Here is a 26,307-nt window from a genome sequence, read left to right on the forward strand (position 1 = left end):
GGCTGAGTCCCTTCACTGTTCACCAGTAACTACCACAACACTGTTAACTGGCTATTCCCCAATACAAAATGTTTTTGATGTTAAAAAAAAATTAATAAAAATTTAAAGAGAGAGAAAAAAAAAAAAGTGTCCTCAAGGTAGGCTTTACTTCAATAACCCTGCATCTTTTTTCTGTGTCCAAGGTACCTGCAACTGACTACTCTTAAAAAGTATATAATATCCTTATATTAAAGCAGTAACCATTAACCATTTCTTAAAACCTCTTCAACATGAGGTATTATACTTCAATTAGAGAATCTATCAGATATAATATATTAACCTCTAGTAGGTAAATTAAAGCCTAAGAATTTACTCAGAACTTTGTATAAACCCACATGGTACGGCTTCTTCCTGATCAACAAGAGCAGGAAAATTGATAATCTAGTTGGACTGGGTGTGGAGTGCAGTAGTCACCATTAAGAGCCTGCACTCTCAGGACACTTCCAGCTCAGATGTAACTAGCAGTTGTTTTTCTGTCTTTGTGGCAATTGAGTCCCATCCACAAAAGACACCCTATGTTTCTCTTTCATTTCTAGCTACTCTCATTGTAATGGTCTAGAAAACCCAGCAGTGTAGTAGATGTCACAGCAAGATAGCCACAGGTCAAGAGTGTGCAGAGCGACGCCAGAGGGCCCAGTGTCCCTCACCTTCCCACCCCGTGCACCTGTTACAATACCTTATTCTGTATGTGTGGTTACATTGTTTTCTAATCCCATTTATGTAACTTAACATTTGTTCTCCATTTGTCTTCTTACATAAAAGATGTGGGTGGGACAAAGGCCATATATTTTGCTTCTGAAACCTAAAGTGTTCTTATTTTACTCTGGGCACAATAACTGCTCCAAAATGAAAACAGACTAATTTGGAAAACACCGCCACTTGGCCAGCGAATGAAAAACAAATCAGAGGTTCACCTGATCAAGAAGCTCCATTTGCATCACTAAAGGAGGCGACACGATCCGCGAAAGAGGACAGAGCTGAGGAATATACAGTCCCAGCTTCATATTCTAGAGCAACCTGCCCTCTTCTATGACACTGATTAAACTCCGTGAGTCTCAGAAATTTCCAAGATAAAATGTGGATAATCCAAGCTGAGGGGAGTACAAATTTGATGGAATAATGTATACCTTAAGGACTAGCAGAATGTAGGTATGTAAGGAAATTTTCCTTCTTAAAACTCCTTTATATTCTGATTTATAAAAATATTTCTACACTTTATGTTTCAAAGATGTGGTCAAGCCATTATTGGAGGGTATATAAAACAAAAAATGTTAAGAGACAACAAACAACCATGAGTTACAATAGAGATAAGGACTCAGAAAGAAATCTGAGAGGTAGATTTCACCAGTGCTTTAAGAAATAGTACGAATTATTAAAACATTAAAGCCTATGTCACAGTATTAATTAAATTATTTGGTATTTGCTTAAAAAACAGCTTTGCAAGAAAAAGGAAACTCAGCTGTGAATAAAGTCAGTCTGAGGTGGTAGGTAATTAAAACCTCTTTTGTATTTATGATGAATACTCTGAATTACATCACGACAACTCATAAGCACCTAAAGATATTCTGCACTGATCCTACAGAGCAGCTGTGTGAAAATATTGGAGGAAATCTGAGAAGAAGGGGAGCCTAACTATTAAGCATTTTGTAAAATGTAAATGCCACGTCTGTTCATTTAAATCATGTTTATTTAAAATATAATATAGTCGACATGAACAAGAAACTGTACTTCAATATAAATTAAGCTTTCTGTCAAGTAATTGAAAGAACTCTCTAGTCACTCTTAGAAATATAACTTTTTCTAAATAACAACTGAAATTTGGTTTTGAATGGAACATTTTCTGCTCTTTGTGTGAAAAGGTCCTAGGATTTCTTAGTATGGGAAGTCTAGGAAATGCCTTTTTAAGATTCTTTTAGAAAACCTATTTTTAAAGAGAGGAACTGAAAAAGAAAGTGAGGTAGCCCTTTTTCCATCCATCAGATGAAACAACCCATGTTAATAAAACATCTAAATCTAAATCCCATTGAATGAATTATCTGTGTAACCTCATTTGAAGCCAAAGAAGAGCTTAACATAATTTCTGTGACCTGCATTTCCCTTTATTAATTAATGTCAGATAATAATTTGAGATACAGTATATAATTTAGCAACTCCATGGGCTCACAGAGCCTAACTGGGAGAAGGGGACAGCCAATAAAATGCTAAGCCTTGTCACATTTTCCCCCAAACTTAGAAGGTTAGCTTGAAACTTTATTTTGAAATTATTATCTTTTGTGTGTGTGTGAATGGTCTGTTTATTTGTTCTCTATTTTTTAAGAGAACAAACTTTCATAGGCAAAACACTACCAACTTCAGACTGGAGCCCCAGTTCTGCATCTAGCTAGCTAGCTAGTCTAGGCACACATCACTGGATAGGTCGCTGGGCTTCCCAGCGCCTTCTCCCCCCATCTCTAGAGAGAGACTGTAGCAGCAGCTGTTTCCTAGGCTTCGCTTCGGGGCTGTGTGGACTATTACAGAAAGACCTTAGAAAACACTACCCGGCACATGATGAGAACAATATGCACGCGAGGAATCATAAACGATCTTTCACTTCCAAGAACTTGCTATTACATTTGCACTAGGATTTAAAGAGGATTTGTGTTGACAATACCTGGTTCCACATTTATGTCTCTGTGCTGAAATCACATTGCAGAATGGCCTATAACTGTGACATCTCATCAAATATAAGTAAACTATACATTTAATTACACAGATGACTTAACACTTAAGTCTTCATTTGTGTTCATGGCCTACGTTCTACCTGTTTGGGGTCACCTCATAATTATCAATCTTTGGTAATATGAGTTACTGAGTGAGTGAAAGTCACTCAGTCGTCTTAGATTCTTTGCGACCCCATGGACTGTAGCCTGCCAGGATCCTCTGTCCAAGGAATTCTCCAGGTAAGAATACTGGAGTGGGTTGCCATTCCCTTCTCCAGAGGATCTTCCTGACCCAGGGATCAAATCCAGATCTCCCGAATTATAGGCAGATTCTTTACCATCTGAGCCACCAGGGACATCTTGGTAATATAGTAATGTTCTTTTTAAATAAAATGAATTTATCTATCTAGTGACACACTGACAGAAAAGTTACATGCACATATACGGGCAGCAGTAATGTTAAAAATGTTCTGTGAACAAAACAACGAAAAAAACAAAACAAAATACTAACATGTTGCTCTATATAATGAAAAAAGTTCTAATGAAGTAGGATGCTTCCAACTCAATTTCCTTCACATTCTTGATCCACATCTTTCGAGTGCTTCTGATGAAATTCATTTTGTAGTATCTGACAGGATCAGTTAATCAAGTTTCCTTTTCTGAGATAAGAATCATTTTCCTCAACTAATACAGAAGGTGGCATAAAATGTCTCTGCAATTGTTACAAGATTCAATTAAAAGCAGGTGAGTTGAAAGACACCAAGTTCTGTTTCACTACATACATTAAGGCCTATTTGAAAGCTTTGAAAATCAAAAGTGGTTCAGTCTCAAATTCAATCAAAGAGAATTTAGACATGATCAGAACATACTTCAATTCCTGACACAAAGAATTATTCAGAGTTGAAACTCATACAAAACACGTAAAGGTCAAGAACCATATCTTGCCAAAAATAATAGTAACTGTTTGTTTTTCCTTTTCTCTCTACCCCTCAAGGTAACCTACATTTATCTCTACTTCAAAACACTGTGAACACTTTAACTCATGAAACCTCATTGTAGCATATAAACAAATGATCAGGTATGCTATTTTCATAATCAGCCCTTGAAATTCAGTATGAAACAGGACCCTTTAATCAGCCGAGACCTCAGTAAAAGTAATGACAAAAACACTGGAGAAGTACCATAATAAGCCAAAGGTATCAAATTTGTGGAAATAAATACATAAGAATAAACAAATGCCTCTAGGGTCAAGGATGATCAATTAGGTAAGCGTATAGCTCCTGGTGTGGCACCCGCTGGACCCCTTAGGGCCAGAGGAGAGCCACCAGGTAAGAATGTCCGTGGGGACTGTGGCCAGTGCTGCAGACAGCATTTGGCTCTGGCATTGAACAGTTTTGATGACAGTCACTGTGGTGTCAAAGAAGAAAGTTTTGTCTTTTTCCTTCCTTTTAGAAATAAGGAAGAAAAAAATTAAAAGATGGGAAATAGATAAAGTGAGCACACATTATGGTTTAGAGCAATATGGACTGGAATTTAGGATATGTTAAAATCACAATATATTTAATATAGTTAAAAGATAGCAGTATGTTACAAAGACTAAGATTTAATATTTTCTCTTTAATGAAAAAGTTTGAGACGGATCTTGACTTATATATCATGTATCAGTCAACAAGTTCAAAGAAGTAATAACTTACCTCTTGGACAATAAAGATTTTATGAAACGTTGGGAATATTCTGAAGGAGTAACAACAATAAACATCTAACTTCTACATTAGGGGACAATTTTAATGTTCCAAAGCATCTAGTGTCAAAAATAAAATCAAGATTCCACTGGGTTCATGCACAAAATCTACTATTGTATATAAGTAAAACTCATAAAACCAACTTAATTTGTCTAACAGATGTTTAATTCAAGTCAAAGGAAATTTCCATTTCCATTTCCTTCAAATATAATAGTATCAGTAACCACCATACAGTTTTCAAACTTTATTTTATAACCTAGCAAATAGTTTATTTTCTGAACTGTAATAAAACTGCCATATAAAAGGAAGAATTAGAAATCTAGATCAAACAGCCTTTTTAGTGACAAAGAACTCAAAGAAACTGCAAGGTAAACTGTTTCCTCCAGTCTTATTTTCTCTATTCTAACTTAAGGCACCAATTCAATAATTACAACACAGTTGTTTCTTCAAAGGTATTCTTTCACAGTTTAGGTTAAAAAGTCAAAGTCTTGGTATTCATACAAGCACGGTAAAGTCTTTTACAAGCTCACCCATTCATCTGTCTGATGAAATTTACTCCAGCTTATCACACCCATGCTTTTTGGTCCTTTGCTCTTCTCAAGGAGGTACAACAAAACTGGGCTCCAATGCCGTAATATTGACAGCTAACAGACTACCCATCCTTCAAGGTGAAGACCACAAAATTTCAAATGTCTATCTAACTGGCACCAAAAAGGCTAAAACTGTGGTTTAAAGAAAGCAAAGGCCTCAAATTATCAATTCTAAATCAATTCAGTATTTTTGAATACTTCCAAAAGCAATAAAGGCAAATAAGTCTACAGACTATGGTACAACAAGCTCTCAACCTTGCCTGGAGACAAAATAAGAGATCCTCTAAAACTGGACTACATACATCTATAGTATATGGTTAAAAAGCCATTATTAAATGCTACATATTTCTTCCTTCCCCTTGGCTCTTTTTGGATGGGAAGGCAGAACTTTAGCTGTGACTAGAACAAAAAAATATATATCCACTGACTGAAGAAACCAATGATTCATTCATGAAGTAGCACACAAGGCTTTGAGAAACCTAACATGCAAAATTGGGTTAAAGTCACAAGTTTCAAAATTCACTGTTAATGTTTCAGGTTATGTCCAGTTTTTCTGAGTCTCAAGCTAGCAATGGAAGTCTCAACAGAAACCTCTATATCCCAACAGCAAAGAAACACAGAAAAAAAGAAAGGGAGGGAGGGATGGAGGGAAGGAGGATGGAAGGCAAGTGCTACGTAATCATTATGGATATGGATAATTTTATAAATAAATGTTTAATTTATCCCTTACATTTAGATGCTATGAACAGTGGAAAACAACATGCATGATTTGTGCTTCAAAAATAAACTATGAGGTGTTTAATGGAAGCAGCCTGATTTTATTTGCTATTTTTTCTTTAAGGAAATTTTGGCAAGATCAGTTGACTCAAATTCAACACCTGTCCAGAAAATAACATACATCTGTCACTTCTTCCAAAATGAAAGTGAACGGCATAGCTAAAATTCCTTGTGTGTGTGTGTGTGTGTGTGTGTTCAGTTGCTAAGTTATGTCTGACTCTTCGTGACCCCATGGACTGTAGTCCACCAGGCTCCTCTATCCACAGAATTTTCCAGGCAAGAATACTGGAGTGGGTTGCCATTTCCTTCTCCAGGGGATCTTCCCAACCCAGGGACCGAACCCGTCTCTTGTGTCTCCTGCATGAGCAGGCAGATTCTTTACCCTAGAAACTGACCCACATTAAATGCCATGCACTTGTTACTACAGTGGCACAAATGTGCAATTCTGTTTATCGCAGACTTTCTCCCTAAAGCTAACAACTCTATTCTTCAGGTTAAGTAGAACATACAACTTTGAACTGAAATCTAAAGGCCAGTAACAAAAAATGGCAAGAGAATATAAGTTTTATTAATATAAACAATCTGCAACCACTTCTGCCCACTCTCAGGCATACATACACCTATACTATAGATCTCTACTTCTTTCTCAGAAGATTCTAGCTCCAGTGCTACTTCTTCTAAGACATGCTAACTCAAAAGATCAACACAAGGTATGGACTGGCAATACTTTTGCATTAGCCATCTAATCCCACAAGGCTGAGAGTAGCTTTTAAGAGGAACCTGAAGTGTCATGCTATGCATGCTAAGTTGCTTCAGTTGTATCTGACTCTTTGTGATCCTATGGACTGTCGCCCACCAGGCTCCTCTGCCCATTAGATGCTCCAGGCAAGAATACTGGAGTGGGTGGTCATGCCCTTCTCCAGGGCACCTTCCGGACCAAGGGATCAATACACTTCCTGCAATGGCAAGCAGGTTCTTTACCACTAGCACCATCTGGGAAGCCCTAGACTGGCCGTACTTTTAATTTTAATTATTTTCAAAGAATACCAGTAATGCCAATAGAAGTCACACTTAGAGTTTATCAATTAAAAAAACACAGTGCTCTCCCAGTGAATTCTCTCTACACTGAAATTCAACTTACAGCCCAAGAAACATCCTGATGAATTTTATAAAAAGTCATGTTTTTAAATTTCTGCAACTCTAAATTTTGCTATTCTAGCATTTGAATGAACCATAAAAACCAGATTCTGCCCTATTTCTGGTAAGTCTTTCAACAATGCACTGAGCTGACATCACTTTGCTTGTCTGGACCCCTGCTCTACACGCAGACAGCCTGGACTCTCCGACTGTCTCAACTTCACCTACCTCCCAGAATGTGCACCTTCCGAGGAGCACACTTTGCAAGCACTGCTGCCCCCGTGTAAACAGGACATTTGTTTATGAGGGACAGCTTTTGCTGTTGTTGCTATTGCCTTGATCTCTACCATAGATTAAGACTTTCAGCAGAAGCAGACATATAATTCAGAAATCAAGGCTCAGTTTTCTTCTTTAAGAGAAAGATCAGAAAGCCAACTCAATGGGGAAAGAACCTGCAAGGAAATATGGAGTTAAATATTCAGCAGTACTCCTTTTCCAGTTTAACACATTGGGGTAGGTATTCTTTATATTTCCCATAGCACTTAGCATAGACTAACAGGAAATAAATAATTAATATTCTGAAAGAGAAGAGAGTGAGAAGTAAGGAGGGATGGCCTGAAGGTGAAGGGAGGGAGGGAAGAGAGAAAGGAAAGTTAATGGTGCTGAACGAATGTAGTTTCATGGGGAAAAACTAAACCAAGCTGTTTACATGAATGTATGCATAAAAAGGGAAGAAAATGTAAGAGGAAAAATGCTTTAAAAACTGGCATGTCACACAAATAGTTTCCAACTGTGGCTTTGTGTCAATAACACCCACTGGAAGATAATTTCAACTGACCAGTAAGCCTGTTTTTTCCTGGGTCCATTCTACATACAAGGAGCAGAGGGTTCTACCCAGGGGACTGGGGGTGGGCTCAGGATTCCAGTTTGAATAGCTAAATGGCCAAGGGCATTTTATCAACTGTCAAAATATTTATTTTTCCAAATCACAGTGCCTATACTGCTGACATCTGAAGGAAATACCACCAAAACAGCAATACAATTAAATGCTGGCAGATTTTTGCCTAAAGCATTTAAATATTAATATACTACATTTCTGTTTAGAATAATACTGATTTTCTCAGATATGCAGTCAAATCAAGCTGCCTGTCTTCATGGGAATTTACACACCTCTCAGATAAATCTGACACCTAATAACAAATCTTTTCATGCCTATGAACAAAGAAGGAATTCAAAATCCAAGAAATACTCATTTCAAATGTATTTTCAACTAGTGGGGACATAATTTCTTTTATGTCTTGATACACTTAATATACTGTTTAGTGTTTAGCACTGAATATACAACATACCACAAGAGGTATATCATGCTTTACTGTACTTTGGAGAACTCTCTCTCCATGTTGGTACTGAAGAGTTGAGATCTAACCTAGCATGCATGAACAACCTTCAGCCACCCATCCCATTCTGTTCCCACCCCAGATATCTCTATAGTAGAGAAAATAAACTTATAAATAAATACACAATATATATGACTCCACAGTGAGTTCAGGTTTCCATAGCAAAGGGAATATTACACTTCAAGGCCACATTGTCAAAATAGATTTATCTAACGTTCCTGTTTTGACTATCAATTCTGAGAAATTTTTATTGGCCCACCTTAAAAATGCTTAAAATGTGAGATTACAATGGCAACACTCATGAAGCTATAGATTAGGAAGCACAGTCCAGGCAACTAAAAAAATTTTTAAATTCAAATTACAGAATTCTCTTCCACTATTCAAACCTGGAATTTGCATTTACACTCAGAGACAGAATCCTTTAGGAAAATGTGAAGAAGTATACTTAATCATGTTTTCAAATCAAAATTTTAATGTACATTCATGTGCAGTATCTTATAGGGCGTCTCTGGTGGCTCAGTGGTAAGGGAAGCTGCCAGCCAGTGCAGGAAACGCGGGTTCTATCCCTACATTGGGAAGATCCCCTGGAGGAGGGCATGGCAATCCACTCCAGTATTTCTTTCCTGGAGAATCCCATGGACAGAGGATCCTGGCGGGCTACAGTCCATGGGGTCACAAAAGAGTCAGACAGGACAGAGTGACTAAACAACAACAGTATATTATATATTTGAGACTCAAAATATTTCTGTATTATATATCCTACTCAACCTTGAAAATAAACTAAATAAGGAAAGCTGAAGTTCTTTTCTGGAAAGATAAAGTTCTGATTTATCTCAAAGTTATGTCATTTCATTTCTTAAATAATTAAAATAAGTCTCCATAGAGACATAAATTATGACACCATCCAAGATAAGGGTTCTAAGTAATTCTATAGTCACAATATTTCACACAACCTGTTCTCTGTAAAAGTGATTTATCCAACAAATCACAGATGCCACTCACAACACAGTATTTATAATACTGCAAGGAATAAAGAATTCTGATTCATAGGATACCATATTTTTTTTAACAACAACAACAACAAAATGAATCCAAATGGCTTTTTCCCATGCACCTGCCCCCGAAAAGTGAGTACGAAATTAAAAGTGCCGGAGTGGGACTTTAAATTGTTTAGGGCATCATTAAATTTCAAATAAGTCGTCATGTTATACAGTTTGAAATAAAGGTTAAAAGACCTACTAATGAAATATAAGCAAAATATTCCATAATATTTTATTTTAAAATTAATTTTAGGTCCTCAAATATGAATACTATGTTCCTATATTACATTTACTGCCACAAATATGCTTGTATTTAAGGCTACTTAGGCAGAAAAATGGACCTCAGGGGTTAAGATCAAAGTCTTTGGAGTGGCAAACTGCCACTTACTTGATATGACCTTGAAAAAGTCACTTAACCTCTCTCAGCTTCAATTTCCTTATCTGTTATTCTGAAGATAATGAAAAGCACTTACATAATGCCTGGCACACAGTGAGGGAGCTATAAGTAATAACTGCTGTTATTTAGTATTATCAAAGGAATTCTTAGATATAAATAAGAAATGGCTGTGTAATTCCCAAAATTTAACTTTAAAAAAAAAAAAAAAAAAAAGGCCTAGAGGTTAGACTTAGTCCTTTCTATAAATGAAAAACCATGATGGCAGAAGGAGAGACCAGTATTTAAAGAGGGTCAAACAGATCAAAAAACAATGCATACAAAAAATGAAAGGTGACAAACCAATAGTAGTGACTAACATCCTGGGACACTTAAGGAATAACTGCCAACCACACAAGGTAGCAGCTGTGTCAACTTATGCATATAGCTACCTTCAATAATGAATTCAAATATCAACACAGAGAGCAGAAAAATGGCCCCAAATTTCCCTCAGTCTACAAAGAGAGCACAACTTAAGTAAATTACATTTTGTATGCACTGACAGGTAGTGGGGAAATTGTAACTTGTTTGGTTTTCAGAGATTAAAACTAGACAGCTGAGGTCAAATAAACTTTGTTCTCCATAAAGGTATCATAAAACATTTCCATCATAGTAGCATGATGGAGTAAGGAGGCGAGAAGCTCCCACACTTGCGTCAGATTTATACATCACTTAATCCTAAGAATCTACTAGGCTGCTGACAAAATACAGAATTGGAAGCATTATCCTCTGACTTCTACCCTGATTAATCATACTTGATTAACACAGATAATTTCTCTGAGCATTTAAGAGCTCTGTACTTAAAAAGTATGTGATAGAAATTAATTTCATATTTAGAGAAAAGTATGAATAACTATTTCTAGTTTGTATTTACAGATGCAGAGCTCAATGACTCTGAATATAAATCAATTCTTAATATCTATTACCCAATAATTACTGTAACAAACATTTATTCAGTCTTTCCTATTCAATGAGCACTATTCTAAGATACAGATACTGTTTTTAACAAAAGTGGCCCCAATGTTCATGGAATTTATATTCTAGTAGGAGAGACTAAAAATAAAACTATATCACATGATCATAAACATTATGATAAAAATAAATCAGAGTTGTGTGATAAGAAGGAGTGATTGAGAAGCTATTTCAGACTGGTTGGACCAGAAGAGCCTGCTTGTTAAATCTACCTGTATAAGACTGAAATTTGCTGCCAAAATCTATAGCAACCATTCTTTTATTTACATATAAAAAATAAATATACACATTTTGCCAGGCTACGAAATTATAATTCACCTCATCCAATGGGTAAATGTAAACTCTTCCCAAATACACACAACAAACACTGATAAACAGCTATGGTCCTTTTACCTTCAAATATTTCTAAAACGTGGATACTGAATCTTCATAACAAAACAAATGTAGACAAATGTACTACATTTTAAAATTCACATTCATTTTATTTATATACTATATTGCTCAATTGTAAATAACTTTAAATGTTTGATTATACTTAAAAATCAGAATATACCAACAGGAAAGCTTTCTTTTAACTCACCTGTGACTGTACACAGTGCAGAAGATCTATAAATGTGTAGTCAAATCCAAGAGAAATCTGCAATAAAAAGAAATGAACAAATATGAACAAAAAATGCAGAATCCTGTCAGACTCATTAGATTCGGTATTTTTTAAAACCAATGTAGGTAATACTCATTAATAACATCTCTCTACTCAGTAACTCACTGACACCATGTAAATCAAGAAGCAGACTCGCTGTACAACTTTTATTTGTCCACACTAGTATAAGACAAGGCCACATTTCAGTATCTCCCAATTCAGCGAATTATGAGGTGTCTACCCATCAAGTTTTGAGTTCTCGACATAAAACATATTACATTTTCTGGTAGCTGCTTGTCTAATCACTAGCACTTCACTGAATAAAAGCAGAGGAGGCCCGAGCTACCCATTTTTACATGGCACTCCTAAAGACCACTCCACAGTAACACGGTGCAGAAGAGATGTTTGCCAAATGAATGAATGAATGATTTAATGAAATGATTAATTAAGCTCGCATACTGATCTTACGTTGCTGTGATTTACAGTTTACCTCTATGGAAAAGAATGGCTTGAAATTACTGAAATAAAAATCTGTCGTAACTGCTTAAACAAAGACATTCAAAAATGAATAACTTTAAAAAGTCTAGAGTATAATGATGCAATAGGGAATTCCCTGGAGGGTCAGTGGTTAGAACTTGGCTCTCACTGGCAAGGGCCCTAGGTTTGATTTCCTGGTCGGGAACTAAGATCTTGCATGCCGCACGGCAGAGCCAAAACAAATTTTTAAATAACCATAAAAATGATGCTATCTACGGCAATCTGCAGAAGTAAGAGTGGTTAAGAAAGTAAGAACTGAACATTTTCAATAATGAGGGCAACAGCTCCCCAAGTTTCTTCTGGGCCTGTACCTTTGAGAAGAACTTAGCAATGAAGGACCACACACTTCCTCTGACCCACACAAGGGTCACTTACACTGCACCTAAGAAGTTTCCTTCAAGATGCACAGCCCAGAATATGAACACGGCAAATATGTGCCTATGAGATTTTCTGTGTATGAACGTTTACCACTCTTGTGTACATTACAGATCTAAGAAAAACTGCACAACTGCTACTGCAGGACTGCTAGTAGTATGTTTTCATTTTAGCTATTATGGGCTACTGGATTTAATCAGCTTCAAGGAATGTTTTTACAAACTGAGCTACTGTACTTTTTCCCTTCAGGTGACACCAATCTGTAATAATTCATACTCTGAATCATTATCAGGCTTGAGTATTAACTTTCTTCTGAGCCCTTTATTCTTTAGAATAAATAGAACCTAACAGTAAAAAAAAAAAAAAAGAAAGAAAAAACCCTAATGTTAATTTAATACTCAAACTGCCATTGTTCTAGGGCACTAGAAACATCTGATTTCATAACCTGAGAGGTCTAAAGGGGAAAGAAATGGGGGAAAATGCACTTTCATTTTTACCAGGACCTGCTCAGGCTGGAGCCCATCATATATAAAGAAATGCAGCTAGGGAATCAGGCAGAGATGATTCATGAAAAACAAAAGGAAGTCTATATGCAAATAAGAAGTTATCATAGTAAATAAAACGAACAAATTCTCAAGTGGTAGTCCATGAGCAGTGTGCAATAAACTGTTACATAATAGGGGTCATCAATTCTATACAGTGCTCCTGGGGTAAATACACTCATTATGCTGACCTACTTAAGCCCATTCTAATTCTATACCAACAACTAATTTGCTCAAGGACATCACACTATGCAACAGTCAAGAGTTAGAACTTGTGATATGAGTAGAAATGATGACATTAAACAATTACGGCAAAAAAACCCCAAAAAACCAATTACGGCTTGATCTATACCATTCACAAAGGCTTTTCTGAATGTGCTAATATAAGGAGGAAAAAGTGCTAATGAATCCAAGCTAAACAAAAATACATAAAAACATGAAGGCAGACGATGCATAAAAACATGAAGACATTATGATACCTCGGTGTGACACCTTAAACCAGAAGAACAAATAAAATACTTATAAACATAGAATTACAAAATGTTTTCTAAGTCACCGTCTCTGTGTCTGTGTGCATGCTTGGTTGTGTCTGACTTTTTGTGAGCCCACCAGGCTCCTCTGCCCATGGAAATAATAGCTATTTAAAGTGACAGTTCGAGCAATGACAAGCCTATAGGAAACCGACATCTTCCTACTCTTCTTGAGCCCTGACAGTTTTTAGGAAGCTCCTTCAGGAGTTTCAAGGGAGGAGGAGCAGAAGACTACCCTGAGCCTGGCAGAGTGACAGAGAGGAACCCTGCAGGAAATGACAGAGGGATACACATGTCCTCTCTCTCACAACCACTACTACTTCCACTGTATAAACCAAAAAGGTAAGCCTCCTCTCCATAGAAAAAAAAAAGCTGCCTGGAGCAGATAAAAGAACCTGGGGCTAAGATCATCGAATAGGTGAGGTTTCAAAACCTGGCTCTCTCACGTGAATACTGCTGCTGTTAATATTTCCATCACAAGCCAGCTGCTTAGGCGTGACCTCAAAAATGTTACTGTGGACTCAACTATCAAATGAGGATAATGTCCTCTCTGCACCACCCTGAAAGTATTAAATGAGATAATTACACAAAGCACTTGGTACATGGCAGGCATTACACATAATTATGATTCTGCCAAGTGTGATTTAGCAGAATAAATGCTGCTAGCTGTAAATGACAAGCCTAGCCTAGCCCAAGTAAAACTGATCTTTCCTGAGACGTCTTAATAGCTTTCTCTGCCCATAATCGCCCAGACACATGCATACACATGGAGTCTGATGGGATTTTTTTTCCCCCTTGGCCATGCTGTGTAGCATGCAGGATCTTCAATCCTTGACCAGGGATTGAACCAGTGCCCCTGCAGTAGAAGTGCAGTCTTAACACCTGCACCACCAGGAAAATCCCCTGCTGAGACATTTTTTGAATGAGGACTGGCTTTAAAACTTTAAGCAGAAAGATAATATTAATACCTGATTTCAAATCTTACAATAAAGTTATAATAATCAAAGAGGTAGGGACTGAACAGAGTCCAAAACAGGCTCACACATTTATATCAATCCATATTCAATAAAGGTGACATGTTAATTCAGTGAAGAAATGGGCAGTCTTTCCAAAAACATAATACCAAAAACTGATTATACATATGAGAGGGAGGAAGAACCTCAACCTTTACCTTGCACTCTGGGAAAAATCAACTCAAAATGGATAGCATCATAGATCTAGAAATAAGAGCTACAAAGCTTGTAAAAGAAAGCAGTTGGAGAAACTTACTGTGGATTAGGCAAAAATATTTTAGGTATGATACTTTAAAGGTATAAAAGAAAAAAAAACTGTTTAAAGACCATAAAAGAAAAACACAAAACTGAATTCCTTTATAATTAAAACTTCTGGGCTTCCCTGGTGGCTTAGTGGTAAAGAATTCACCTGCCAATGCATGAGACACAGGTTCGATCCTTGATCTATGAAGATCCCACATGCTGCAGGGCAACTGAGCCTGTGCAACACAACCGCTGAGCTTGCGCTGGAGAGCCCAGGAGCCACAACTACTGAGCCCACGTGCCACAGCTATGGAAGTCTGCGCGCCCCAGAGCCTGTGCTCTGCAATGAGAGAGGAGAAGCCCACACTGCAAGAAAGAGTAGCTCCCACTCGCTGCAACTAGAGAAAGCCACTCTCAGCAGTGAAGAGCCCAGCCAAATAAACAAATAAATAAAAACTTGAAAAATAATAATGTTAAACCTCCTCTTTTTCAAAAGAAATAATTTAACAAATGAAAACCCAAGCTACAGACTGGAAGAAAATACTGGCAAAATAATTATCTGAAAACACCTATGTATTTAGAATATATAAAGAGCTAAATACATAATAAAGGATGTACATAGAATAAATAAAGGAATCTCACAATAATAAAACAGTTCAATTTTTTTAAATGAGAAAAATATGTGAAGACATTATATATATATGTCACAGGGAATGTACATCAAAAAATATTGGGTATCATTAACCATTAGGAAAATGGAAATCAAAATCAAAACAAAATACAAAAGCCCATCCAGTAAAATACCCAAAGCATTGCCAAGGATATGGAGAAACTAGAACTTTCCCATTTTATCCGTTGCTGGTGGGAAAGTGCAATAGTACAGTCATTTTGGAAAACAGTTTGGAAGTTTCTCATCATCTAACCTAACGATTTAACATCAAGGTGTGTTTTCATTCATCTCAGGGACAGAGGACCATACAGAGAGTTGTACATGAATGTTCTTATCAATTATGCTGAAAAAAATTCAAAAGTTTCAGTTGGAGAATGAATCTTTTTCAGAATATGGTACATTCATACAATGAAATACCACTCGACAATAAAAAGGAATGGATAGCTAACATATGCCACAGCATGAATGAGTCTCAAAAACATTTTGCTGAAGAAAGAAGCCAGACACAAAGACAACAGACTACACGATTTCACTTACTTGAAATTCCTAGAAAAAGTAAAACTACAGGGACAGAAAACAGACCTGTGGTATCCTGGGTTAGGGAATGCAAGTGGGGACTGACTGGAAGTGGCAGCCCACCCCAGTATTCTTGCCTGGAGAATTCCATGGACAGAGGAGCCTGGGGGGCTTCAGTCCACGGGGCCACAAGAGTCAGACACAACTGAGTGACCAAACCAACAACCAACAGTAGCAAATGGTGGTGTGAGCATTTGCCAAGGAGAGCGTCAACTAACACAATTACTTTGAGACAAAAGGAAAAGAAAAAGAAATCGGGACTGAGCTAACATCACTTAAAAAAGATTGTTGGCAGCATTAAAGGAATAGGTTGATGATTTTCTAAAAGGCAGGGGAGGGTTAGAGGAGATGCACGTGATATTTTATTTGCTTGTTTAAAAAAAAAAAAAAAAGGAACAGAGCCAGAGGAAGGAAAATAAGCCAGAAACAAAATGAAGTCATGTGTGTAATAGTGGCTAAGACAGCACCTTCTAACTTAGTAGTGTAAGGGAACGGCCATATCTTGCTGTTTGGGTTTAATATCACCACAAGTAACAACTATCATTGAGAGCTCTGGGCAAAGGGCTTGAAATGTGTTACTTAATTTAATCTTCCTAACAATCCTATGAGGCAGGTACTGCCACTATCATCACTCCCTTGTAGATTCAGAAACTTAACTGAGATGAAGCCCAAGGCCACAAAGCTGATATGGCAGCAAAGCCTGGATTTGAACCCAGAGTCTGACTGCTGAGTCTATTCTGCTCTTACCCCCTAGGCTATTATGAAAATTTTGATAATGTTATCATTGTTGGCAATTTGATTTGAAAAAGGTGGCCCAAAATGTGATCGGCCTTAAAACAGCCACCTTGAGTTTTTGATATGGTACCAACAAGAGTAGTGTGTTCCTCACACCACCCAGGCTGACATTGTTAATAAATCGGGACATTATTTCTTTCCTGACTCAAATGTAGCCTCATAATTTTCTCAAGATTGCCACCAATTAAAGGAAGTCATCAGGACTTCCCTGGTGATCCAGTAGTTGAAGACTCTGGGCTGCCAATGCAGGGGGGCAGCAGTTTGATCCCCGGTTGGGGAACTAAGATCTCACATACTGTGAGGCACAGCCAAAAAGCAAAATAGAGAAAAGAAAAAGAGAAAGTCATCAACACCAGTGTCAGTATGCAAACAATATACTTTCTAATCGTAACAAAACCAACTTGATTTTTGATGGACAACAGAGTACATGGAACCAGCCACTGGAAAGATGACTAACAAAAAGGGAGCCACCATACTTCATGCTCCAATGTAGGTCTTCTTTGTGATTTAGCCAGCACCAGCTCAGTCAACAAGCCAGCCAGACACAGCGATAGGAACAAAGAGGACACATGGGGAAAGGAAGAGAAAGCTAGGGGCACTGATCAGATTACTTGAGATTTTTCAACAGTTTAAGCCACTAATTTTTCCACTTGTTGCTGAGAAGCACAAAAACTGAACAACTGGACAGAAAACACCTTTACCTCGGCATGTTTCAACTCATGTAACATCAAGAGGAAAGTCTTACTTTCAAGATTTACCTATGAGAACTACTTCAGATTACTGAATAGGACACTGTATTTATATATATATATATATATATATATAAAACATATTTTAGATAAAATATCCTTAAAAGCCTTAATAATGTAAAGAAAGTGTACTACATATACAAGGTAAAATTCTTTCCCAAATATTAAGTTAATGGTGCTAAAAATAACATCTAATCTACAGAAGAATAATTTATAAGTTAACTGATGAATATACTTCAGACAATATACTTCTATATATACTTTATAGACAAGCTCATGTTTTCTTTCTTTGTTTAAAGAGTTCAATGATTCCTAACCCATGAAACTCTTTATACATGGCATCTAAAACAATAAAACAAACCAGTGAATATAACAAAAAAGACACAGAGATATAGTGAACAAACTGGTGGTTACCAAGGGGGAGGGAAAGTGGGTAAGGGCAAGATAGGGGTAAGGGAGCTGGGCATACATCCGAAGAAAAATATGGTTTGAAAGGATACATGAACATCAGTGTTCACCACAGAACTGTTTACAACAGTCAAGACAGGGAAGCAACCTAAATGTCCATCAACAGAGGCATGAATAAAGAAGCTGTGCACAATGGAATATTACTCAGCCATAAAAAGGAATGAAACTGTCCCATTTGCAGAGGCACAGACAGACCCAAAGGCTGCCATACAGAGTGAAGTAAGTCAGAAAGAGAAAAACATATGTTTAATCTCTCTTTTATGTGGAATCTAGAAAAATGATAAATGGACTTATTTGCAAAGCAGAAATAGAGATAAAAGATGTGAAGAACAAATATATGGATTCCAAGTGGGAAGGAGGGGATGGGATGAACTGGCAGACTGGGACTAACATATATACACTTCTATATATAAAATGAATGACTAATGAGAACATACTGTAGAGCACAAGAAACTCTATTCAATGCTCTGTGACAACCTAAAAGGGAAGGAAATCCAAAAAAGAGGGGGTGTATGTATAACTGATTCACTTTGCTGTACAGCAGGAATATTACACTGTAAAGCAACTATACTCCAATAAAAGTTAATAAAAAATAAAAATAAGAAAGTAAAATGCTTTTCCATGAAAAGAAAAAGACAGGGGTAAGGGACTAAGCTGTACAAGCTACTATGCAGAAAATAAATAAAGATATACTGTACAACATAGGGAACACAACCAAAACTTTCCGATAATCACGCGTGCTCGGTCACTCGGTGGTGTCCGACTCTTTGTGATCCCCAGGCACTGTAGACAGCCAGGCTCCTCTGTCCCTGGATTTTTCAGGCAGGAATTCTGGTTTATGTCGCCATTTCCTCCCCCAGGGGATCTTCCCAACCCAGGGATCAAACCCACATCTCCTGTGTCTCCTGCACTGGCAGGCAGATTCCTTACCACTGTGCCACTTGGGAAGCACCATGATAACTACAAGAGGAGTATAGTCTTTAAATACTGTGAATCACTATGCTGTAACACGAAACTTAAATAAAACTGTAAATCACCTATACTTCAATTTTAAGTGAAGAAATTTATGACTTCATAACTTCTCATCCATCAGTTCAGTCGCTCAATCGTGTCCGACTCTTTGCCACCCCATGAATCACAGCACGCCAGGCCTCCCTGTCCATCACCAACTCCCGGAGTTCACTCAGACTCACGTCCATCGAGTCGGTAATGCCATCCAGCCATCTCATCCTCTGTCGTCCCCTTCTCCTCCTGCCGCCAATCCCTCCCAGCATCAGAGTCTTTTCCAATGGGTCAACTCTTCGCATGAGGTGGCCAAAGTACTGGAGTTTCAGCTTTAGCATCATTCCTTCCAAACAACACCCAGAGCTGATCTCCTTTAGAATGGACGGGTTGGATCTCCTTGCAGTCCCTGGGACTCTCAAGAGTCTTCTCCAACACAGTTCAAAAGCATCAATTCTTCAGTGCTCAGCTTTCTTCACAGTCCAACTCTCACATCCATACTAAGTATTAAAAACTTGTAAGCTACAATTAAAATAGTTATATAGAAAGGGATATATCGTCTATTTTAAAACTCCTAAGCTATAGGTTACAGCCTGTGGGGTCGCAAAGGGTCAGACATGACTGAGCATACACACGCACCCAAGCTACAGGTAGGTACACACATACAACTGATATGTGTGATATGATGAAAAATAAAATACCCATCAAATTCGCATACCTCATATGACCATTCCTTTCAAGTCTGTCTCTCATTCACCATGACCAGAGTTAACATAGTAATGCAACTATCACAAAACACTAACTCTACAAAGAGCAGTATTCTCACATAGAGACAGATCTAGAAGAAAAATTAACTCACATGTGGTTGAATGCACATGCCTCCAATTTGAGAGATGACTAAAGATACTAAATTTAGAGTCACTAACTTGAAAACATCATTTAAATCCACTGATAACAGTTTAAAGAACAACGAGCTGGGAGTCTGGAATAAAGCCCTAAGGAAATCCTTCTTTTAAAAATTATGTAGGAAAGGAACTAACCAAGGAGAATGAGATGAAATTACCTAAGAGACAGGAGGGAGACTAGCACAGAATCTGAAGAGGGACTTCCCGGAAAGAGAGGCTGCACAAGAGCTGCACAGTGTCTACCTGAGTTAGAGCAGAAATTGCTCATGACTTTCCTAAGAAGAGTTTCATCAGAATGATACAGACATAAAGCAGACTGGAGAAAAGTTAAAGTGTTGACAAGTGATAGGAAAAAAGGATTTGGACACAACATATGCAAATGATCACTATCATGACTAGCTTATATTAAAATCTGGCTCAAGGGGTAAAGAATCTGCCTGCCAATGCAGGAGAAACAGGAGATGCGCATTTGAGCCCTGGGTTGGGAAGATCCCCATTCCAGTTATCTTGCCTGGAAAATTCCATGAACAGAGGAGCCTGGCAGGCTACCATCCATGGAGTTGCAAAGAGTCAGACATGACAGACACACACATCCCGCCTAGACTGTGAGCTTCTTGAGGGCAAAGGTAAGGTTTCCTCCGTCTTTGATTAAGAAGACAACCTGTGGTTGGACAGGTGACCTTTTAAACATTGCTCCTGCAGAAATCCTAGGGCTTTAATTAGGGTGCTCAGCCAAAAACACACAATAACAGTCTTGAAGAGAATTAGAGGGGAGAAAAGAAATAGCAATGTATTGGGCAGAAATTAATTTTTTTTAAACATAAAAGAAAGGTTCAGAGATGACTCCCACTAAGACGAGAACATGCAAACCTGTCAACCAACCAGTCTCCCCAAAATAAAAGGCCCCCAAAAACTATGAGTAAAATTTTAACTGTTTTCCTCCCAAGAGGGTTGGATCATTTTGGCCTGAATGTTCCCTTTCATCCTCACTGAAATGGGAATAGGTACTGAAGCCTACAGTATATGCCAGAAAAGGTGAGGATTACTACAGATTATAAATTTAATTTTTACAATAAATCAGTGTGAGAAGACACATCTACCATCCTTAATGCAATAAAATATAAATCCTGTTATAAATATTAACAAAGGAGGAACAAAATCCACTCAGGGAGAGGGAATAAGACTATAAACTCCTCTCAGAAACTCACCTTCTCCTTGGATGTTCACCCTAACTGCAATGACCACTCTGTTACAAAATGAGCCTAGAAGCTTCTTCTCATAACCCTGAGCACAACCCACACAAATGTGCACAATAATTACCTTAGGACTGTGGGGTAACAAAAGGAAGTGAATCAGAAGTAACATTAAAACTATGCCATCTGAAGAAAAATACCTCTACGATTTGTTTACAAAGGGTGGGGTGGTCTTTAATCTCCCAATACCCAGTAGTGTCCTCAAATACCATGACACAGCTTGGGCTCAGTCATTTCAGTTGTGTCCGGTTCTTTGCGACCCTATGGACTGTGGCCCACCAGGGTCCTCTGTCCATGGGATTTTCCAGGCAAGAATACTGGAGTGAGTTGCTATGCCCTCCTCCAGGGGATCTTCCCAACCCAGGGACTGAACCCATGTCTTCTGCATTGCAGGCAGATTCTTTACTGCTGAGCTACTGGGGAAGCCCCCATATCACAGGGACCAGCATAAAGTTTCTGTCCACCAAAGTCCCTTCTGAGTTTGTTTCCTCTCTAATCTAGACAGCATATTGAAAAGCAGAGATATTACTTTGCCAACAAAGGTCCATCTAGTCAAGGCTATGGTTTTTCCAGTGGTCATGTATGAAAGTGAGAGTTGGACTGTGAAGAAAGCTGAGCACCGAAGAATTGATGCTTTTGAACTGTGGTGTTGGAGAAGACTCTTGAGAGTCCCTTGGACTTCAAGGAGATCCAACCCATCCATTCTAAAGGAGATCAGCTCTGGGTGTTGTTTGGAAGGAATGATGCTAAAGCTGAAACTCCAGTACTTTGGCCACCTCATGTGAAGAGTTGACTCATTGGAAAAGACTCTGATGCTGGGAGGGATTGGGGGCAGGAGGAGAAGGGGACGACCGAGGATGAGATGGCTGGATGGCATCACCGACTCGATGGACGTGAGTCTGAGTGAACTCCGGGAGATGGTGATGGACAGGGAGGCCTGGCATGCTGTGATTCATGGGTTCGCAAAGAGTCGGACACAACTGAGCGACTGAACTGAACTGAATGACCAGCTTCTTCCCCAGATGACTGTCACTGTCAATTCTCACCCAATTCTCACCCCCTCCAGGGAGGCTGCTGCTTTCAACAGTATATGGCCACATTAAGATAATCATCGGTTCAATATAAAAAAGGGAACATTCTTAAAAAAAAATAAAAACAGTATGAAGGAGGGTAAGAGAGTGTCTTCTTTAAAAGGAAGGTGTTATATAATACCCATTTTATAACCAAGAAGAGGTGACACAATTTGTCTAAACTCAAATAATGTGCATAGAGCTGATATTAAACCTGAGTCCGCCTGGCTCAAGGCCCTGTGACTCGGCAGCTTGATCTACTGAAGATAAAAAAAACAAGCAAGCACCCAAACAACAGCATTTTAATTTTCAAGTTGAGAACAGCTCACAGTGTATATGTGTTCACAGGCCTAATTTTTTATCACAGATAAGTTCTTTTTCCCTTGAAGTACAATTACAATTTTATGTGATATAATTAAGTGTAGCAGAATTTTACAGAGTTCTAGAAAGAATATGGCATTCCAAATTTGAGACTACTAGGAGAAAAGCACTGCAACTCAGTTTATCCTTGGAGTACAAGTTACTACCTAGCCCAACTGTCATTGTCTCTCTGTATGATTTCAGAGTCAATCCATGGATCCAACAGCCAGGAAGAAGAAATGTATCAAAAAAAGACACTGAGTCAGAAATTTGATTTATTGTGAGGACCAATACAGAGTTTCCCATTTTGTTAAAAAAGAGGCAATTTTCCGTTCTACTCTGTGTCTGGGTTTCAACAAATACTTTGAGTCACAGTGGAAAAAATCAGACCCTCTGGTGATGGTATCATTTCGCATCAAAATTTAGGTATGGAAGAAAGCTGGAAATATCTATTGGAACTACACCATTTTATGATGCAAAACTGAGGCTCAAAGAGATTAAGTACCTCTCCCGACACTGATAGTACTCCCTCTGACTAAAGGAGTTTCTGTGAACCCAGAAACAAATATTATCCTAAAAACACTGGCCTTGCCCTCATGTTTGAACTGTCTGCTTCGGAAATCATCATCAAATATGTGTTGGCCTTCCCACCAAAGAAGAGTATTACATATCCAAAAAGATATGAGAGAGGCTTGTATATTAAATTAGTTGTAAATCTAGAATTTACAGGTAAAATATCGAATAACACAAGATACAAACACAACTTGAAAGATCTGGAGATGAGCAGTCTAACATGCTGGCCAAGCAATGAGAGCCGCCTTGTGTTAAATATCAGGTGTCAGCCACTCTGATACAAACTTTACACGCATTATTTTTGATGTTTTCCGTAAATGGGCATCTATCAATTCCATTCTGTAGGTGAGGAAGGTGAAAATCAGGGAAGGTAAGTGATCCTCACCAAAGCAAGAGGAAGACCTGCTGGTGGCATCTGGGTCTCTCCGAGCTCAAGATCACCACCACACCCACACCTCCTGCCCCTCCACCCCACTTCCACCCTGATTCCTTTGTTCTTTCAGTCTAGTTCCACTCCTCTGCACTCCATGGTCCACCCAGCTCATTCTTCCCACAAAAAAAGGTCTGACATCAAGAAGATGCTTTGTAACAACCAGCAACCACAAAAAACTGCCCCAAGCATCAATTCACCCAGTGAATTCACCCAATACAATCCAATGAATTGCCCTAAAAATGTTTCGCTAACAGGATTATTCAATAAAGGCTTGTTGTGCTTATGTAAGCAGAGAATGGAAGAAACACTATGATGTTGTAGCATAAAAGCTGGAGTGAAGGAAAAAATACTTAAAGGCTAGGACAAAATGAGGATTTTATCTGACATAAGGAATCTCATTTTAAAAAGAAAATAAAACAATTCTAAAAGCTAAGGAGGGAGACAGGAAAACAATCTATTGGTGCTGAATTTTCACTCAAACTAGGCGCCCCACAGACTCAGAATGTATGTAAATGTCCATGAAACTTTTTGAAATCATACTTTCATTCTGATGAAAATCTAAGTTATTTAACAAAGGGATCTGCTAATTCATATGGATGACCATTATACAGCTGATAGCCTACTGCCGTTAAATTTCAGTACTTGCTTTTGTGCTTACAACTGGAATTAGAGACTAGTATTATTTTAATGTCTTTGATATCAAGCCTTAATGGACAAAGTTTTCTATAAGTTCAAGAAAAAAAAAATAAGGAAGAGGGGATATGAAATACTGTCACACAGCCAATAACAGCACATGCTAGACTCAAAGGTACCAGACCTCAACAGGTTGTAAACAGCAAGACTGTCACAGCCACACAATACTGCATGGCTACCAATAATTTAAAGCTTATTGATTTGGTAGTTTTATATTTAGTTAGCAAATCTGACTTTGTTTTATAGGTCCTAATGAAACTAAAATCTTTCTGCATTGAAAAGGAATCTAAATGACATATACTAAAATGGGTGCTTTTTGTAAGGGCCATGACACCAGTTAATTTCCCCTATTACTTACATAATAAATATGGACATAAAATGTGATTAAAAAAATCATCTGTGTATGACTTTTATTTTTAAAAAATTCTGACAAATCAAAATAAGGCTCTAGCAGTGGTTCCCAAAATGTGTCTCTATGTAGCTTAAGAACAAAGTTTTGAGGATTCTCCTTCATTATTAGATTATGAGCTTATTATTTTTGTGAAACTAAGTTTTCCCTTTATTTTCTTAAAAGGTGGTAGTAGATGGTTATTTTTTTTCATGTAATGACTTGAAAAAATCCAAAATTTGCCAATCTTATGTCAATTGCCTAGATTTTTAAATAGCATATGAAATTTTAAAATTGTATATGAAACCATAATCTCTAGGTACCACACTGGCCTACCTGTTATGAAATTTTACACACACACACACACACACACACAGGAATTTCTATCTGGTACCACAGGGAAAAATCATTTTGAACATGAACTTGCATTCAAGAAGTTCTTGTTTCTACCCAAAGATACTTAACAGTTTTCTATTTGTCTCTCTCTGGTCTGGGGCTAAGAGCGCACAGGTAGTTAAGCCACAACTACAACGTAAAGACAGGAAGAGATGACTTATCATGCCCAAGTGCACAGAAGTAGACATTTTGCCGAACATCCTAGGATAAACCACAGCCTAATAAGGTTAATAATGATGATGACAAATGGTACATAAAGAACAGAACTATGGAAAACTAATGGTAGCAATAAACTCTTTGATATTCCTCTCATTGAGAAATGAAGTTTAACCACCTACCCCTGAAACGACAGCTGCCTTAGGGATTGGCTGGACCAAAAAGACTGTGGCAGAAGTGATATTCTGGGACTTTGGAGCCTTAGAGCTCCAGCCTGGAACACTGGAACCTTCTATCTCACAGTCCTGAGCTGCTACACAAACTGGACTACTGTTAAGACACTGTACTGTGAGGAAGCCAAACCTTGGCATGAGAGAGGCCATGTCAAAAAGAGAATGAAATGCCTAGCCAGCCCCACACTGTTTGAGCCTCTAGTTCTTGATCTTCCCAGCAGAGACTCCACACCTGGGGGAGCAGCAACAAGCCATCCGGCCCACGCCACGTCCAAATTCCTAAGCCACACAAGGATGAGATGATGATAACAAGCTGTTGCTTTAAGCAACAGATACCCAGAATAAAACTAACCCCCTTTCATAAATACTAATAAAGACTTTAAAGCAAAAATGAAATGTCTTAGGCAGACTAGCTGGAAACTAGAATGGCATCAGACACAAAGAAGATTCCAATGCATAAAGATAAATGTAAATCCATTCATGCAATTATCCAGAAAATATGTATAATACCAAGATATACCCTGTAAACAGGGATATACACAAGCTCTTTGAGAGGGTTTAAATGGGGAAAAAAAAGAAAAGACCTGCCTTCAAGGAACTTCAACGCACTATGTATCACGGTGTCTTCTTGCATACTTTCTGATGTTTTTCACAAAAATAACACAATCAACGATTCAGAGCAAATCAAAATGCAGATCAATCTCATAAAGTGACCTAGGGTTTGAGTTCTTCTGTGAGAAGGAAGTCAAGAGTGAATCAAAATCCAACAAAAGGTCATTTGTAGTTTGTAGTAAGGAAACATGCCTCAGTTAACTGTAGCATACTCTAGGTTCTCATTTTAGGCTAGAAATTCAAGGCATGCGTAACTAATCCTTTTTAAT

General features: G+C 37.9%; 1 protein-coding gene across 1 annotated transcript in view; it reads right to left on the reverse strand.

Annotated features, from left to right (window-relative positions):
• Positions 1-26,307, reverse strand: part of NCOA2 (nuclear receptor coactivator 2) — a 289,674-nt gene that overhangs the window by 174,470 nt on the left and 88,897 nt on the right. Inside the window, exon 2 of the mRNA XM_068983427.1 lies at positions 11,407-11,463. The gene's annotated coding sequence lies outside the window, so the exon portion shown is untranslated. The remainder of the gene's footprint in view (positions 1-11,406; positions 11,464-26,307) is intronic.

This window comes from Capricornis sumatraensis, chromosome 11 (assembly GCF_032405125.1).
Source record: "Capricornis sumatraensis isolate serow.1 chromosome 11, serow.2, whole genome shotgun sequence".
NCBI classification, from domain to species: Eukaryota; Metazoa; Chordata; class Mammalia; order Artiodactyla; family Bovidae; genus Capricornis; species Capricornis sumatraensis.